We start from the raw sequence: 12581 nt of genomic DNA, 5'->3' as shown, positions 1-12581 counted from the left end.
GTTTGAAATCTGATTTGAATTCAGTTATAAAAAAAAAATCTGGTTAGAATTCCATTTGAATTCTGGTTTGACACCAATTTGAAATCTGTCACAGCATCTGCGACAAGTCACAGCGAGTCTCAAAAGTGCAAACATTAAAATAGAAATTTGCAAAGTCCCTTTAAGGCAAGTCATTTAACTTGGTGGCCATCTTTGAAATGCCTATCGGGCAGCTATTTCAGTCTTTTTGAATGGGGAAACATCAACTCTCCAAAGCTGTTCACCAAGCTTATGATTAAATTTCATATTTGAAATCACTGATAAAATCTGACAACAATTGTCTCATAAATTTTGTTTGTAGATGTTCAAATCATGACAAAAATCTTAATTTTCCAGGCTGGACCAGCCAATGCGCATGTGCAGTCATAAGTGCGCGTCTCAGAACACTGAGGCTGCATCCGAAATTGCATACTTCCCTACTATATAGCAGGCGAAAAACAATATGTGACAAAACAAAAGTAGTATGTATGAATTCACAGTACTCATAAAATGTCGGTACAAAGTATCAGGATGACCAACTTCTTCCGGCCAGATTCTGAAGTATGCATATAATGGACACTTTACTATCCCATGAGGCCACTGGGGAGTATTTGTAAATGGCAGTGATGCGACGCAACTGACGCTGGTAGATCACATGATAAAGGCAACATGGCAAATGTAGTAACTTTACCAGTTGGTGATTGGCTCTTTTAAAGGCGAGACTTAGCCTATTCCGCCATATTGCGAGTTGGACTTTCTGCCATTTGTAGTGATATGACTGCACCGTCTTTGTATACTTAAAGTCTTTGACATATTTATATTTAATATTAGACAGTAATGAAAATGATGCTGTGAGGGATAGAAATACAGCGAGTTATTATACTGTTGTTTGACAACATACCGATTTTTCAGACAGTACATCTATCCCTTACAGCCTCATGTTCATTCCTGTCAAATATTAAATCAATCTTAAATGTCAAAGACTTTAAGTATACAAAGACGGTGCAGTCATATCACTACAAATGGCAGAAAGTGCAACTCGCAATATGGCGGAATAAGTCTCGCCTTCAGTCTTTAGTGTTATAGTGTGACTGGCATGTGCTGGGGTCTGTCTAGAATCTGGTGGTTTTGGTTGCAAAGTTGGGGACACAATAAAATGAAAAGACATTAACATGAAAAGAGGTTGTTTTAGTACAGTAGAACAGTGGGTTTAGACACCACTCCTGGATCTAGTCAGTCTAATACCTTTGTCTAGCATGTGAGATCTATGCAGTCAAACCCACATCTGGCCACAGCAGCAGTGAGCACTAAGTGACCGTGCCACAGGAATAGATCTGCTGATTGCACCTCTTCAAAGCTAAAGCACTTCTTCTCACCCTGATGTATCGGTCTCATGTTCCCAGCTTGATGATCTGATCATCATTACAGCCACAGTGGAGGAAATCAAGGGAGGCAGGAACAAAAAGGGACATTGATTTGGTTGAGAAAGAAGCAGAGAATGGGCTGACTACTGCGTACCCGAGTGGTGACATCATACTAAGATGTAGGATATGAAGCTTTGAGCAGAAGCCAGAAGTGTGGGAGATGATAACACTGTGCCTGCTGGGAGACACTTGATGAAGTTCTTGTTGGCAATGTTGCCTTAATTAAACTATATAAACAAATGACAAATATAAAATGAATGTGCAAAAACAAATAACTTTAGAAAGTTAATTAAAATTGAAGATCAACCATTTAAAGAACCTCCAAAGAACTTCCAAAGTTGGAAAATCAAGCAGATGGCTCAATGTTCATCTCGACTGACTCATGCAATGAAATCAGTCAATAATTGGCCATTTTTAGATCACTACATCAGCCATGTCTGCTTAGCACAATTTTCACCAGGTTTCCCTCAAGGAATTTCCTGTTTTTTTTTTTTTTTTTATGTTTGATTTTCAATTCGAGTAAAAGGTCAGTGGACTTGAATAGACTTTCAATTCAATTTGCACTTATACAGTCATACCACATATGTGAACTTTGACACTGTTTTTTTTTTATTTTTTATAAAACGTTTTTAAATAAGGACTACAGCTACAAGAAGAATGTAAATGTACATGCTTGACAAATCAGACAACTATTGTAGTCCTTGCTTACACAGTAACTTGTTAGCAACCCTTATGTTTGAAGTATGTTTGTAGTAGAAAAAAAAAAAAAAAAAAAAACGAAAGTCACTTCAAGTTATTTTAACCTTACAATGTTGAAAAGTGAATCAGTTTAAAAATGCTTAACATCTCAAAGGAATTCCTTTTGGAATCCATGGTGAATAATAAGACTTGCATATACAGTGGGAAGAAAGATGAGACCTGTGCACAGTGTGCAGGGTTGTTGAAGCTACTCTAGACCATGTTGCTAGTCTGCAACCACATTAGCATAATTGTCACAGGGCCTTCAATATCCAGTAAGATTGTTGCAAGCTAAATGCTAATCACTTAGCACAAGACCTATGAAATTTAACAGCATGATGATGATGATGATGATATTGCCTCAAACTTTTTACACAGACCACATCAGACTTCTGTTGGGAACTCTGTGTACAAACAATGTGTCTGCTGCCAGTATCTTAAGCTACAGCGTTCTGTGTACGTTTAATTACTGAGAGTGGTTGCTGTCAAAATGCTTTACAGGACAAACAGTTTATCAAAGCATCATTTACTGAATTGGATTGGCTCCAGGGGCATGTTCATGCGTGTACACGGGATTCACTTCTGCTTCATCTTAATAAACCACCACTAATCTGTACATGCCCATGCTGGAGTTAAATAAGCGTTTGGGGAACTGCTGACACTAACCAAAATATTATAGCAGGAAGATGCTAGTCAAAGCCACCCAGAGAACGGCCAGACGAGCAGAGTAGAATCAGGATATCAATTCATTTAGGAAAAGTAATCATATTAATTATATATCATCCCTTTTTGCAATCCAATGTGTGCGTATAGCAAAAGGGACCCGTGAAACCCTGGAGATGGCCAGGTAATGACTGTAAAGCGAAAGAGTATGATTTAATGGTGTTCTGTTCCCTCGCTAACTGGGAACTATGAAGCTAAATAAACAGCTCAATACAAACACTGAATAAGTCTTGAGCTAGGCTGAGTCAACAGGTGTGAGCAAATCAGATAAATCCAAATATAACATAGAGGAATCAATGAAAGCCTGTTTCCACCTCAGATTAAAAATAATAGTAACAAATCAAGAATAAGTGTACTTAGGCAACTTTATACCTCCCATTTCTGACTATATCTCACAATGTGACTTTAAATCTCACAATGTAACTTAAAATTTCACAGTGTGACTATTTCTAATTTTAAGAGTAGGCTATATACAGCAACTAGCACATTATGCTGATATAAGAGGTTTAAAGTTAGTTGGTTAGAATGTATAACCCATGCCAGTTACACAACAGGCATTGCCTGAAGAATTACTGTCATTTCTGTCATAATGACACTTCAGGCAATTGTCACAAGTTTCCACTGACGTTATTATATAGGCATCCCCCAAGCAAACTGTGCATCTTTATGAGATAAATGCCTTTAGCTCTCATATTACAAATCAAAATGTTTGTTTCCTACTGTATATCCCCCAGCCATTAATTTCCTGCATCAATTGTAGTAAGTGAAACAAATATAACTTGAGCAAATAATGTATAACAAAATACAATTAGATATAGAAAATATACTAATCCAGTTTGTCAAATCATCCAGTGATCTGAAAAGAAAACTATTTAAACAGCTTGCTTTTTAACGGCAAGTGATTTTCTGTTTGTCTTAATTACAGATTTGTTCATTCTTAAATCTGATTACCGCTGATTTGTTTTGAACAACAGCTGTCTTGTTCTTGTTGTTGGTCTACAGTTTAATCATTTTTTGTTGCCTGTTCATACTTCTCTTTTAATGCACTTTCAGTACATTTGACAGTCAACTGCTCAACTGCTGAAGAGACATTATACTTGTACTCTTTGCTCTTCATTCTTTTTTTAATAATTAAAAATAAAAATAATAATGAATCACAGAGCATGCCGAATGACAAATACCAATGACAAAGCGTCCTATGATACCCAGCTATAGAACTGTCAGGAAGTGAAATTCAGAGCTCGGAGTCAAACACAAAATGAGAGATTGAGTTTGACCATAAAAATACAGCAAGGGGAAAAAGCCATCAAGACCTTGTGTCGCTTCAAAGTCTCAGGGGTTCTCCCGTACAAAGGCACAGAGGCTTAGAGACAAAGAATCAATACAATCTGTGAGGTTTTAACTTTCTCTTTCGGCTGGACATAATGGAAAAAAACATTACATAAAAGCAAATATTGCTGCTGGCAGCGTGCTGAAACCACAGAGTGCAACGCTACAAGTCCTGGAGTCCCTGGAGGACTGAGAAAGATGATGACAGCTCCACATGGTTGACCAGAGGACAACAGCAACAGATACTTGCATCAAAAAAGCCCATCATGTCAGTCCATGACTGTGTTCAGACTTATTTAAATGGCTTATCAAAAGGTTACTGCACTCATAGCTAGGTTATATCTTAAAGGAATAGTTCACCCAAAAATGATGATTCAGTCATCATTTCAAACCTGTATGACTAATTTTTCTTCTTTGGAACTCAAAAGTTATTTCTGAAAATAGTTTCTGAAGTCAATGGGGTCCCACCGAGTTTCTTTGCATGTACAAAACCAGTTGAAGCAGACACAATAAGGTATTAGAGATGTGTAATAACATTAGGGTTAGTAAATGATATACATTTCATTTTTGGATAAAATATCTCCTTGAATAATTATTTTGCCTGATACGTGTCTGATATTTCTATTCTAAACAGCAATTAATGTGGTAACAGTAACGTAGAGTCATTTTCAACAAATCCATTCAGCTTTAGAGGGCCCTGCACACAAAATTGCCCACTACAAATATTGACACATGAAAATGGGTAGAAGCCAGAGGCACCCTGTTGATCACAGCATCTGTGCCTCGAAACGCAGACTTCCAGCTTTACACCACGACATGAACAATAGAAGCCGAGCTAGATTTGGCTTTCCTGAATGATCACGTTTCTGGGACCGAGAGCTGATAACAGATAAGAAAGCTCTGCTGGAGGACGACAGACAGGAAAGCCTGCTGAAGCACAGACAAGAGGCTAAAGCGCATTTGTCAGGCGGTATTGCTCACCAGGGCTTTCCCAGCCAGTGAATACGAGCTGACAGTGTTTGCAAGAATTAAAACATCACGCTTTATCTCACTGCCTAAACCTGATATATCATATTTTCAGTGAGGTGGCTCACAAACGAGCGGTGCTGGCGTATGGTCTACAGCGGAAGTGGGAGGGGTATTTTCCTGAAACAATGCAGCGGCCAGGGACCACTCAACCAGGCAAGACCAAGCTGTTGCCTGGCTCATGATCCATATGCAGTTCTCTACATCCCATCACATGCAGGAGACGGTGAGGGGCATCAGTCTCTCAAAACAGGATTGAGCGGTTCACGTAGAGCCAGCAATATCCCTCTTGATGTTCAGAGTCAAGAGATAGCCTACATTAGACCAATGGTTCTCAAAGACAACATTCCAAGTCCCCTATTTGATGACGTATTTAATGACTTTTGGATTTAATTTGAAAATGAAATGCAGAAATGCATTTCCATGAATTAATCACTTTTTGTATTGCCAATGTGTGAAGTGCTTCTAACAAAACTTTAAAAAACGAGGCCTTCCCCGACTTCCTATGTTGTCTATGAAGTTTATGAAAACCTGTAGACTGATTTTTTATTTGAAGGACTTGGGCCAGATTCGCCAGGAAAATCCAAAGGATGTGACGGTTACGCACTATTCTAAGAACCTCTCTTCCATTCAATGATGCATGAAATGAATGCATATTCAATGTTCAGGATAATAACGAAAGAGCTATTCTGTACTGTAACGTCAATGTCTCATGCAAAGAAAAGCGATTAATTCAAACTATTGTCTCACAGCCAGATCTATAGTCTATAGTCTCATACATACTTTATAATCAAACTATCATAACAGTGTAATTGTAATTGCCTCATCTGACGACATGATGCCGGTGCAAACATATCCATACCATTATGATCTCTATGATCTTTCATAACTGCCACTTTCTCCATGCTGTCATTTTCGTTGTGTTTACTTTGTTATTAAAAGGAGAGCGCGCAGCACATATTTACCTACACATCGCTCTCGGCAGGGTAGATGGCGTCATGATGTTTGCTGCAAAGGTGTTTCCAACTTCTTTTTCATTGCAAAGAATGAAAAAGAACTTTGTCATGAGTATATTGAGCCATTGAATTACATTCAATCTCTTGTACGTTACATGTGTACGAGTGTGAGCACGAGCAATAAGTTGCTGGCTGCAGTTCACTTAATGACCACCAGTGTCACTAAGGATTTCTACACATACTGTAGCCAAGTTGGGATGTAATTAATATTTTCGTAATGGCCAATATCCAATAAATGTCTGGTTTACATTTGAAATGTACCAAATTAATTTTTGCATCACAAAAAGCTTGCTTTTTTCAATGTACAAAATGTAAAATGGATATTCATTTTAAGATACTTTTAAATGTAATGAACACTAGATTTACAAGTATTATGTTAAACTTTAAGTGAGGGTTAGATGATAGCAAAGGTAATCCTAATGCACAAATAGAGGAATTGAGCATGCATAATTAAATATCTAATATCAACCAATACTGATTAAAAAGAAAACGTTTTCTTAATATGTCTAAATAAATATGTCAAAATATTTCATCCAATAAACAATATTGCACTGATATTGTGCATCCTTACTCTTAAAGGTAGACTAAAATAAATAATATATGTCTTTTTGATATTGAATATACTGAAAATAATAAACAGCTTTTATGTATATTTGACAAATGAATTTGGTTATGCTCTATGGCAAATAAATAAATAAAATACAGGATTTCAGTAATGAGACGTAAAGTAAGCAGGATTAAATTCACTGTAAGGAACAGTGTGTACCACTCTGCAGGAGTGGGCAGCTGTGGAATTAAACCAGCGATTTGCAAAACTAAAAATTTTCATAATTGACTCATGGGATTTCCCTTGCTCAGCATTCAAAAGTTCATAACTGTTAGGCTAGATAAGAAATATTGTTGGTGCACAACATTGAATTCACGGCATCAAACTGTGTTGTGAGGCTTTTTTTTTTTTTTTTTTACTGCAGCAATATTCTGACACTGGGAGCAACAGACTATGCTGTCCTTTAATTTCTCCATAACACCTCAAATACAAACCTATGGATTTTGCATAGCATTTGTTTTCAGAGAGGGTTTTAACATGCTAAATGTTAGCATGCTACAGCACAGCACACTAGCATGCTAAGACATTCGCTGAGAAGTTATGTAACTGAGATAAAATCTCACTTTTGCATTTTCCTTTAAAATGCACCACTGCTAAAATTATTAAAAAGTTGACCTCACTAATCGGCTAGCCAGTTGTTAGTCTTGATGATCCTGGCCGATTCCTAAGCTAAACCTGCAGGAGTGCGAACATATGTAAACACAGATCTCTATGTTTAAAAAAAAATAATAGTGAGAGCTCAGCTGTGCATTTTCACCAAAGTAATAACATGATGCCAATTTACATAGATCTTGTTTTTTTTACCTTTTCAATAAAGATGGATCATTTTGATATAACTTATTTTTAAAACTTTTAAGTCATCATGCAACTTGGAAGTTTGCAGAGTCTCCCTGGTTGCATTAGAGGAAACATTACTGCACATGTGCATGTTGTTCATTTTCACATAGCAGTGTATGAGAGACCAAATTCAATCCCTGTTATCACACGGCTACAGGTTTAGTACAGGTTGAATCCAACTGGCTTGCATGCCAGGCATAAATAGACAAACTCATCAACTTAGCATAAATGCCTCTCTCACACATCACGCTAAAGGTATTATCCCCAGCAGCCTGTAGACCGGTTTTATTTCTCATTAATTAGGCAAGCTTAACCCTTAAATGGTGTCTGCATCCTAGGAGACATTTGAGAGGCTTGAGGGGGAACAGTAAGAGAGTGAGTGGGCCTAAATTCGGAGTAAAAATATTTAAAGGGAAGTTCCTGCAAATATTCAGGTCAAGCAACTTAAAAAAGCAATGGTGTCAACTCACCACCATAATATAAAAGTCACATGGCAACATGCCGTGAGAAGGTCACTGACCTTGAGGTTAATGTTCCCATCTTTTACCACAGGCGTACAGGACACCCCCACAGCGTAGGGGGCCCACTCACGGCGTTATGAGCCAATTATAGTTAAACTTCCCCATCTAGAACCATTTTTCTCTGCATTGTAGTCACATCAAGCTGTGTGAATCCATGTGCTTATACTGATTTTTAATGCGGCAAAGAGGTAGCATTAATGTATTCACACACAATCACAACTGACACAATGCATCACACACTCTAATGTTGATTATTGAGATATCAAGATTTTACATAAATAGTAAGAGTATAGTATTACTAGTATGCTACTCTGAATTCAGACTTGCTGTAGTGTACCAAAATTACACGTTTTAAATGACAGAAAACTAATGAATGTTGAACTGACAATATTACCCAAAATAACATGCCATACTATTTCCTTATCCACCTTATTTTTAATGTAATTTTTTATACTTAAATTTGTGTTTTTTGTGTGTGTTTTAAGTTTGCCATTTTGAAATTGATTTTGAAATTGATTTGAAAGATTTTAAATTGCCATTTTTCCTGTGTTAGTCGCTTTTGGATATTTTAGCTGTACAAAAACAGTCCGCTATGCTGCTTGACTCTGCTGTATTTGATATATTATTATTATTAATTATTATTCTTTTTTCACAAACACACTTGTTTGCCGCGCAAACAATTTTAGCGCTTACTGCATATTGTTATAGTTATCATTATTTACATATAGCAGCTAAAGAATTGAAAGGCTAGCACATTCACAGAAATAGCTATTTCTGATTTGAAAAATATGGTGGATAAATGAAAACACTTGTCCTCAAAGTCAAAACTTGTGGGTGGGCAGGGCCTGTGTCATGGTGTTAAATAAAAAAATACTAAACCCAGCTTAAGCTGGTTGGATGGTCTTAGCTGTTTTTAGCTAGAAGAAGCTGGTCTCCCAGGATTGTGTTCAGCTGGTTTTAGCTGGTCTCCAAGCTTGACCAGCTAAGACCAGCCTGGTCATTTAAAAAATAAAAATAAAATAAAAAGTCTCTAAAACCCTTTTTTCAGCAGGGATATTTGACATAACTCTAAATCAATATTTGACATAACTCTAAATCAATATTTTTGTTAATGAAATTACAAATAATTGTTTATTAGCAACTTAGCAAGGTAGTTTCAGGTGCCTGTCTATTAAAGGGTTAATGCACGTGCCATCCGTGTGCGCTTCATTCCATGACACTCAGAAGAATAGTGGACGTTGATTCAATCTACTCTAGTAAAATCTACTTAAAGTGGTAGTATATTGAAGAAAAAATGCTCATTTAGATCATCATCTTGGAGTATTAGCGCAGAATATATTATCGTAGTGGCTGCAGAAGAAACGGCGCTGAGAGAGCAGTTGTGAAGAAGACGCGTTCAACAGATGGGCGACTGCTCTTCCTCACGGCCGCAGACCTGTACGACAAACCTTTGATTCATTAGCATAAAGCCTGGACGGGAATGTTAATCAAAAGACAGCTGCATTGGCTTATGACTAAACGATTATCAGTTTGTCGGTTATTGATGCAAACTGAATTCTATTTTAAGTTGCGGCGTTAAAGGCAACTACAGCGGGCGCCAAATCACAGTAGTATCACCTTCAAATAACATTACAGTCGCGCGGTGACAGTAGAGACTGTCTTTAGACGTCGATATGGACACAATATGACGAAATATCCAACGGGAAATCAATTATAGTGGAAAAGACGTACAGACGCAACCCTCAAAATCATGTTTTTTCTTATAGTTTTCCCAATTTCCTATGATATTTGGTGATTGATCTGTGTCACTCAAGGCAAGCTCACCATAAACGTGGTCTGACTGGTAGGCTGTATAAAAATATAGGCATATTCTCTCATACATTAAGTTGATGGTCGAGGCATGAATGGGAAATTCAACAGAGACATTGATTCGGAATGCATTTATATTCTATTGATGCAGATAGTAATAATAACAATAGTACACAGTGCACTGTGATGAATGATTCTGAAGAGAAAATAGGAGACTTGGTTCAAATTCACAGACGGCACTTTCACATATTCCAACTTAAAGGATCATGGAGTAAATGTATTCATAAAGTGGTCGGTCTATGACAATACGCTGGTGTTTTAAACCATCCTAATGCACAGAATGCGAAGCAACGCATTAGCAGATATTTGTAAGACATTAAAAGAAATAAAAGCAGTAACATACCTTGTCTCTGTCAGTAGTTATTCTATATTTCCCGATTTGTTCCGTAGATGCAAATACAGTTTGCCATCCATGACACGACTCAGTTTGAGATTGAGTACCGTTCACCACAATCTACCCTCGCGAAAAAGAACCCAAGCTATTTTCAGAGGATGAGAGAATAAAAAAAACTGAAAGGGCAGATATTAAATAACATTAGAATAAAAGGGGGGATAATAAACCTAATCAAACATAACAGTAAAAAAAAAAAAAAAAAAAGAGAGAGAGAGAAAAGAAAGAAGGGGAATAAGAAAAAATGGGCTAAAAAATAAAATGCGGTAGAAAACGAATTGACTTTAGTTCACAAACTGAGGGCTCCAGTAATTCCACGCTGCGTCTCTGTATTCCAAACGAACTGAGTGCGCTCTGCAACGGAAAACGCAGATCTATCCGTTTATTCCCAATCTGCTGCGGTTTTACTTCCAGGACTTCAACTTGCAGTAGCATCACTTACACCTGAGCGTCCGTGTGAATAGAGATTTGCCTTCTCCCTGTCGGCTTCGGCAGAACGCTCTCTATGCACTGGCATCCGAGTTCTCGGAAAAGAACCACCGCACTCAGTCAGGCGTCTCTGGATGCCCGCATTCACTGTAGCAGCGAGGACGATAGAGGCGCGTGCACGCTCTTCTTTCTCAAGGGAGTAGGACGCGCGCGCTGGATACCTACGTCAGCCGGCGCGTTCTCCAAATAGAACGCTGTGGAAGTTCACTCCGAATTCTGATTTGGCGATTCGATTTCGCTGCTTGGAATATGATTTCATGTTTTTATGCATTGGGCTTTGGCTTACGCCTCTCTGCCTGCTGTTGCAACTGTTGTCGTCAAAAGGAGCCTGAAGTGAGTAGACAACTTGACACCAAAATGAACACCAAACACATTTCAGGCCTCTCAGTTTCTTCTTCATAGTCTAAATGTTTCAGGGGTACAATAGTTTTTTTAAAGATATGCATGGAATGTTTGACAAACTGTGGTAGGCTATCAAAGAGACACCAAGCATATGATTAAATGTGTTGAAGCATTAAAAATATTGAAGCAGCACTTTGCAAGTTACAAAACTCAGCACTCTGGCATGGAATGATATAGCCTTTTATGTCCGTGAAGTAAGTTAAGTCTGTGCATCCGTCAGCATAAATTGGTCTGTAATAACCAGTATTTCTTAAGCAAAATCACACGATTTCATTTTGTACTGAATATTTTATGATCTGGCTGGGTGATGTCAAATTTGAATACACAGTTGCTGTTTATTTGCTTAATTTAACTTATTACAAAAGTATTATCAGGCACGAGACAGATTAAATGCAGGAAAACATGGAGGAAATTGCAATGAAATCAACATGGCTATAGGACTGGAAGTCCTGCCCTACAGGGAAAAGATCATATAAGATTTTTTTTTCTTTCTTCTTGTTGTGCAACTAATTGTTGACTTGCTATAAAAGATGATTTTCTTACAATGTTTTAGCAGCCTTTATGTAAGCCTTTGTTTAAAGAAGCTAATTGAATGATACCATTGTAGTCAGAATTTATTGCTGATTTGATTAAAGTTGTTGCAACATAAGCTTGTACAACAGTTTTGAAGATTTTGGCATTACCTAATTCAAGTAGATACAAGTCTATTTTATTTTTATTTTCCCCAAACTCTGCCTTACAGAATGTTTCCAGATCAGTAAAATGATTAGGTTGTCTTGGATGTGCTGCGTATTTGAGATCTTCCAGGTAAATAGTCTGTTGAATGTGATGCAAGACCTTTATATTTTGTTTCTTGAAAAAACATATTAGTATGGTTGACTTTGAGTTATGTTGTGGATCATGATTTATATATATATATATATATATATATATATATATATATATATATATATATATATGTTTTATATATATACTGTATATATATTATTTTTATTTTTTTCAAATGATGCTGCTTTTACTCCAAGCTTTTGGTGATTGTAGCCAAAAGTGATGTTACATTTTTACTTTATATGGTGTGACCACAACACAGCAACACCTTTGGGGAGTGGAATTACATTACTTCCAAAATGTTACTAAAGTGTAACTATAAACTGCTTCAATCAATCAATCTTTTTTGTTTGTTTGTTGGTT

The 12581-nt window shown here is 37.1% G+C and overlaps 1 protein-coding gene across 1 annotated transcript in view; it reads right to left on the bottom strand.

The window, feature by feature from the left end:
* adgrb2 (adhesion G protein-coupled receptor B2) overlaps nucleotides 1-11080 on the bottom strand; it is a 298540-nt gene extending 287460 nt beyond the window's left edge. Inside the window, exon 1 of the mRNA XM_079878265.1 lies at nucleotides 10452-11080. The gene's annotated coding sequence lies outside the window, so the exon portion shown is untranslated. The remainder of the gene's footprint in view (nucleotides 1-10451) is intronic.
* Between the last annotated feature and the right edge of the window lie 1501 nt (nucleotides 11081-12581).

The sequence above is a fragment of the Squalius cephalus genome (assembly GCF_949319135.1).
Source record: "Squalius cephalus genome assembly, chromosome: 8".
In the NCBI taxonomy this organism is placed as follows: Eukaryota; Metazoa; Chordata; class Actinopteri; order Cypriniformes; family Leuciscidae; genus Squalius; species Squalius cephalus.
This window is presented reverse-complemented; position numbering and strand designations above follow the sequence as displayed.